Source organism: Palaemon carinicauda, chromosome 1 (genome assembly GCF_036898095.1).
Source record: "Palaemon carinicauda isolate YSFRI2023 chromosome 1, ASM3689809v2, whole genome shotgun sequence".
Classification (NCBI taxonomy): Eukaryota; Metazoa; Arthropoda; class Malacostraca; order Decapoda; family Palaemonidae; genus Palaemon; species Palaemon carinicauda.
This window is the reverse complement of record NC_090725.1, coordinates 284659607-284667106: the sequence shown is the minus strand read 5'-3', so window position 1 is coordinate 284667106 and position 7500 is coordinate 284659607. Positions and strand designations below refer to the sequence as shown.

The 7500-nt window shown below is 29.7% G+C and overlaps 1 protein-coding gene across 3 annotated transcripts in view; it reads left to right on the top strand.

Moving 5' to 3' along the window:
* Positions 1-7500, top strand: part of RhoGAP100F (Rho GTPase activating protein at 100F) — a 504175-nt gene that overhangs the window by 382006 nt on the left and 114669 nt on the right. The gene's annotated exons all lie outside the window — the stretch shown is intronic.

The window sequence follows — 7500 nt, the reverse complement described above, 5'->3', positions numbered from 1 at the left end:
TGTTCCTTTCAGAACAAATGACTCTCCGCATATATCCCTTCGTTAATAATATTACTTGGTTCAGAGTAGGTTACTAGATTTACTTTAGAATTAAACATTACTTCGAAATCAGAAAGCGAGATAGAATTAAACTAAGTAACCTATATTAATCAGAAATAAACATCGTATGATAGCCCTATGAAATATAATTCAGGTAGAATAAAACCTCTTAATGCTTACAACTTGCTGTCAAGACAGACAAGCATTTATTAGCTCCATTAATAGAATACCGAAGTCAAGTTTACAGCTTTGAATATTTTTTTTTTCTATTTTGGGTAAATCGTTCGAAGAAGGGTAGTGTATATAGTGTCTATGAGTATTTATATTCTTTGAACGTTTTTGTTATGAACAGAAAACGTCATACATGCATTTGAGAAACTCAGTATAAATCACTCTTTAAACATTATGATAATCTAGCTGAAAGTGGCGGAATTTCATATACTTCTTAATTAATATTATTGAGTATTAATATTATTATCATTACCCTACGTTATAATGATAAATACGTGGATCGGATTGATAATAGTATTAGTATTACTGTATCTTCAACGAAACGGAACAGAATATTCGTAATGAATTATTTGTAGAACTTAGAAATGGTTACTTATATTGTTTGATTTCATTGCTTACCATTAATGAAAATACATCAACACGTCTGAAAGAAATTCAGTTTCTTTTAATGGGTTGTTTATAGTAAAATTAATTTCGTTTTATTTTCTTAATGAAAACAAATGAGAAGGGAAACAGAAGAATTTTCTTTCTTTAAGATTTTCAATGCTATTTAAATTTTTTTTTGTATAAGCAATATTGTTACCATTATAGTAAAGCGGTTCCAATAAAGCAGCGCCCAAAGGTTATGCACACACACACACACACACACATATATATATATATATATATATATATATATATATATATATATATATATATATATATATATATATAATATATATATATATATATGTATGTATATATATACAGTATATATATATATATATATATATATATATATATATATATATATATATATATATATATATATATATATATATATATATATATATATATATATTATATATATATATTTATATAAATTTGATTCATGTAATTGTATGTATAATATACAGTATATTTAAATAGTTATAAATGTATAGACCTATATAATTATATATATAATTATTTACATATGCTGCATAATAATATACAGTATATGTAAATATTTATATACATACATTTTATATATATATATATATATATATATATATATATATATATATATATATATATATATATATATATATATATATATATATATATATATATATATATAATTATTTACATATACCGCATAATAATATACAGTATATGTAAATAATTATTTATTTATATATATATATATATATATATATATATATATATATGTATATATATATATATATATATATATATATATATATATATATATATATATATATATATATATATATATAGATTGATATTAGGTTCATTCCATGATTTTAGTGTTAAAATTAATGTATACAATTTTCTTCTAGTGGTTATTTTTATTTTCTTCCTTTCATTGATTTTGTTTGAGCTAGGGTTACTTTTTACTTTGTCCATATCCATCTCTTTCATATCATCAAGTCATTCTTGGAATAGAATAGATACTATACAATTATATATTTATATATATATATATATATATATATATATATATATATATATATATATATATATATATATATATATATATATATATATATATATATATGTGTGTGTGTGTGTGTGTGTACATGTAAATATACATAGTCATGTAATTTATGTGGCTACTTTCCTTTTGGTAAGAGTAAAAGAAACTCTTAAGTTGTGGTAAGCAGTTCTTCTAGGAGAAGGACACTCCAAAATTAAACCATTGTTCTCTAGTCTTTGGTAGTGATTGCCATAGCCTATGTACTATGGTCATCCACTGTCTTGGGGTAGGGTTATCTTGCTTGAGGGTACACTCGGGCACACTTTTCTGTCTTATTTCTCTTCCTCTTGTTATTTTAAGTGTAGATAGTTTTTTATATATAAAAGATCTATTTTAATGTTGTTACTGTTTTATATTGTTCATTACTTCTCTAGTAGTTTATTCCTATTCCTTATTTCCTTTCCTCACTGGGCTGTTTTCTCTGTTGGAGCGAGGGTTACTTTCTACTCTGTCCAAATCCATCAATTTCATATCATCAAGTCATCCACTGTCTTGGGGTAGGACTATCTTGCTTGAGGGTACACTCGGGCACACTTTTCTGTCTTATTCTCTTCCTCTATATTTTAAATATTGATAGTTATTTTATGTGAAAGATCTGTATTAACATTATTACTGTTCTTAAAATTTTTTTATATTGTTCATTACTTCTCTTGTAGTTTATTCATATTACTTATTTCCTTTCCTCACTGGGCTATTGGAGCGCTAGGGCTTATGGCATCCTGCTTTTCCAACTAGGGTTATAGCTTAGCTAGTAGTTATAATATATATAGTTTCAGGAAGGATTGTGCCAGTTATTACATGGGGCTTGTTTGATGTAATTATGCGAGGATAAAAGCCTTATATGGAATATATATTTCAGATACCCTCTAACTTAAAGGATGCAAATTTGGGAAAAAAAAAAAAAAAAAACAGGAATAGGGAGAAATTCATTTAAAGATATCGTCATTCCCGGCTACTATTCGGTAACATCCATACAATCACATCTTAAGAAAAGACAATTTTCCTCCTATCTTATTTGACCACTGCGTATTCATGGCTTATGCCGTTTCAGTGTCCTAGTACATATGGTAGGTTACGTACTAAGGAGATAGTACGCAAAATGTATACTTTTCCTCCATCTTTGATGGGTACAAAATTACACCCACCCAATTCATAGTGAAACTTTTCTCTCCTACTCATTCAAATGTATGGAAGTCAAGTCAACAGCCCTTCATTGAAAGCATTTCTCTAATTGATAATCATTTGTTAAGAATATGGGTGAACGTAAATACAACTATCTAGAATTTCCTTCTCTCTCTCTCTCTCTCTCTCTCTCTCTCTCTCTCTCTCTCTCTCTCTCTCTCTCTCTCTCTCTCTCTCTCTCTCTTTTTTTTTTTTTTTTTTTTTTTTTTTTTTTTTTTTTTGTAATAGATAGTGATACAAGTGCCAGGGATATTTCTTGCATTAGTTATAATGATGATGATATTAATGCTGCTGCTAATCTTATTAATAATAATAATAATAATAATAATAATAATAATAATAATAATAATAATAATAATGATAATAATGCCTTAATAGGAATTATGGATTATGGAAACCACAACTTTATTTAGGTTGCAGTGGGCCCATTTTTGTCAAAATGATATTTGATAAGAAATTATAAAGATACAGAATCTTAGTTGTGAATTGTGACAACTATTTCGTGCCATATGAGGTGGGAAGATTTAGTTAGGTTTTTTTTTTTTTTTCCCCCTTCATATTACCCTTATCTATTGGGTATATTTTCATATGGTAGTCCTTACTAGGTGGTAGATTGGTGCTAGTAGTTACGACTTTTATTTCCACACTTAAAGGCACTTAAATACGGACAGTTATTACTATAGATTAGCGGACTTTTTATTTCTAATGGTGAAATAAAAATTGGCACAAGTAAATATTTGCCACCTGGGATGGCACCGACTTGCCATGCGACTCTTCCTTGTCATCTGTAACCAAACAGTTTCAACTCCGTGAACTCTGACCTAAAAGGGCAAACGTAACAATGATAGATCTATAGTCAATTTTTTTTAGCAAGGCAGGTTTGCACCGACTCGCAGCGGTACCCTTTTAGCATGGAAAGTTTTCTGATCGCTGATTGGTTGGCCAAGATAATTCTAACCAATCAGCGATCAGGAAACTTTTCCGAGCTAAAAGGGCACCGCTGCGAGTCGGTGCAAATCTGACTCGCTAAAAGAATTGACTATAGTCACTATTTTATTCTGTCCGAGGGTATTTGTCTTGTTTCCACAATTTCCAACGCTGAAGACATGCCCCCCCCCCCAAAAAAAAAAAAAAAAAAATGGAGCAATTCTAATTGCAAAGAAAGACTTCAGAGAACTTCAAGGAGATATCTTGATGTTTATTGAAATTTGATTGTCAATTACAGTAGCTGGAAGTAATGACTCCGTGAAATTATTAGAGACTGATCTATTACCTTTCCGCAGTCCTGCCATTATTTAATCGTCAAGACGGACCAGAATTTACACTTTTTATTGTTGTTTCTTTTCAATGATGTCACATATTACATATGTGGAAGATAGAAACTAGTTTATTAATTTTTTTTTTAAATATTACAAATTATTGGGATATAAAAACATAAATCCCTCGATTACTAATTGATAAGAATATCCCACTACGTTTATGAGCCATCTAAATGAGATAAGACTGTTTAAGAAAATTTGCTAGGTGTAATGTGTTTTGCTATCAAAATGGCAATGTAACTTTTTCTTGCCGTTGTCATAAGTACATTCTGTGCTGTTTTCATTAACTTGTACGCTACCTGATCACAATTGTTCCTGGAAATTTCAAATCTGCCTTATATATATATATATATATATATATATATATATATATATATATATATATATATATATATATATATATATATATATATATTTATACATACATACATATATATATATATATATATATATATATATATATATATATATATATATATATATATATGTATATATATATGCATATATATATGTATATATATATATATACGTATATATATATATATATATATATATATATATATATATATATATATATATATATATATATATATACATACACACTTACTGTATATTTAGTACTTCACAGAAGACACGGCTTTTTTTTTTTCTATTTTTGAATGATCTTAAAATAACACCAGCTCTCTCGTTTGATATAAAAATCCATCTCCCAATTGCGATTGAACGGTTATTTTGCAAATGCTCTGGGTTGTATTATTTGACGAGAGTGGATAGTATTGGATGTGGTATGTCTAGGCAGCCAATATTTTCTCATTTTTAGGACAGATAGCTCTTGAGAAAACTTTATTTTCATCATCAAGTATTGTGATTGTTTGATTTCGTGTTGTTTTATCATTATTATCGTTATTATTATTATTCTTTTTCTTATATGAAAACGAAAGGAATATATTCAGGATTTTCATTTATTTTCTATGTGAAATTATTTTGGCGAAGTTTTTACTAAAAGAAAATTATTAACAAACATAAAATCTGTAAAAGTGTTTAAAAAAAATACAATTAATTATTAATTCTTGTGAAGGTTGGATTTTTAACTTTAAAATTATCCAAGTGACATAAAGTAATTTTGTCCTTTTTAAGCAACAATCTAGAATAAACTTCTTGTTCCTTTGAATCCCGAACGTCCTTGTAAAACAAACTGCTCAGGGAAACAGTTGCATCATTCCACATGTCAAGAGACTGCATCTTTTCTACTACTTGTAATCAGGAATGTCAAACGCACTGAGACCAATAATCAAAAGGACTTTGTCACATTATAAGTTTTCAGCCCATTCAACTTATCCAATTTAGAAAGAATTTACATCCACTTGTAAAGTGGCTTCTCTGTCTCTGTACTGTAATTACTATTCCAGATTGTTTTCATAATTTGAGCAAAGTCCCTTCTCAAGTGGCTTCACGAAACCTCTCTCTCTCTCTCTCTCTCCTCTCTCTCTCTCTCTCTCTCTCTCTCTCCTCTCTCTCTCTCTCTCTCTCTCTCTCTCTCTCCCCCCCGCTTTTCTATACATATTTTGAACGAACAAATAATTTTTCATTTCCTCTCTTTGTTGATTAATACTTCTTCACTTTGCTTCTGAGCTATGGAATTCTGCTCCCGGCTTCTGTTTGTCTTGGCCTTTGCGGTCATTTCATTCCCTGTCGCTATCAGTCATTTACTAAGAAATAATTGCTATTTTCTATCTCTCTCTCTCTCTCTCTCTCTCTCTCCTCTCTCTCTCTCTCTCTCTCTCTCTCTCCTCTCTCTCTCTCTCTCATGTTTCCATTTTTCATCTGCTAGTTATATGAAAGCATTCGATTACCCGTTTATTGACAATGTATTGTCAAACTACTGATTACTTTCACCTAGAAATAACCAGGGTCTTTGCTAAGAATCTTTTTACACCTTTTCTAATTGAGTTTTTATAGCTTAGCTACCGATTCAAGGGAACACAATTGGGCTAAAACTCGGTTTCGGGACTCTGTGTTAATATTGTTTTTATATTAAAGAATTGTATTGTGGATTGTTATACGCTATTTAACATACGAGTATCTTGAGGAACGTTTTTTTATTTTATTAGCTTTCTTATTAGTATTGGACCAGTGGTCATTCTTCTTGTGACCTGCAGTAGTCTCTGCCTCTCTTTTATGTCCTGGAGAGAGCCACGTTCTCTCCATTCCAAAAAGGGTAATCTGGCTACCTTGCTGTTGACTGAAAAGAACTCTGTTGTATAGCGGAATGGAACATCCTCAAGTAAATCGTTTCCCACATTTACAGGGGAAAACCCTGTGCTTTCAAGATTGCTTTGTTTGAGCACGGCTTCCTCCCCTGTGCCGTACAGCCATGCCTTTGAAATCTTGCATCCCTCTTTCTTATTTAATGTTTATATTTTTTAAGAGTCAGTTATTTTCTCTTATTTCTTCTATCAAGCTATATCACAAAGAACAGAAAAAAGAAGTATAGCATTTGATGGAGGAAATGAATGCAGTGTAACTGAATGCATTGTTACTGTCTTAACATAATTCAATCTAATCTAATTAAATGCGTATTGTATAATCTACTCTTTCCTTTCCTAACCGGGTATCGGAACGCCATGAAAAGGGTTCCCGGAAACATATTCATCCCTTATTACCGTAATTCAGTACTTCACAGATAATACCTCTGTGTTCTTCTTAAAGCTGTATAGAACATCTCTCTATTCTACTGTGGATGGCCTATTTGTGCATTTTCTAATTTCTTTTATTTCCCTGATAATAGAACACGTTTATAATTTTCTCCCTTTTGAACATTGTTTCTCCTGTTTTTTTTGTTTTTTGCCCTCTATTGTTTGTGGGAGAAATAAAGCCTTAGTGGGTGAAATAGATTAGGCAAATTTGTTTATTGAATGTTTTGGTCATGTACATATCACTTTGGAGCTGTTGATACTGAATTAAGTGGCATACGGGAACTTAGAGAGAGAGAGAGAGAGAGAGAGAGAGAGAGAGAGAGAGAGAGAGAGAGAGAGAGAGAGAGAGAGAGAGAAAAAAAAAATCACAATAATTGTTAATAAATGCAGATGTTTCCTGGTTGAAAAAAATAAGCTGAATCACTGACATATATGAATATTTTTTTTCAATACTTCTAACTGATTTATTTGTCTTGTTAGATTTTTTTTCATGTTGAATTGATACTCTTGAATA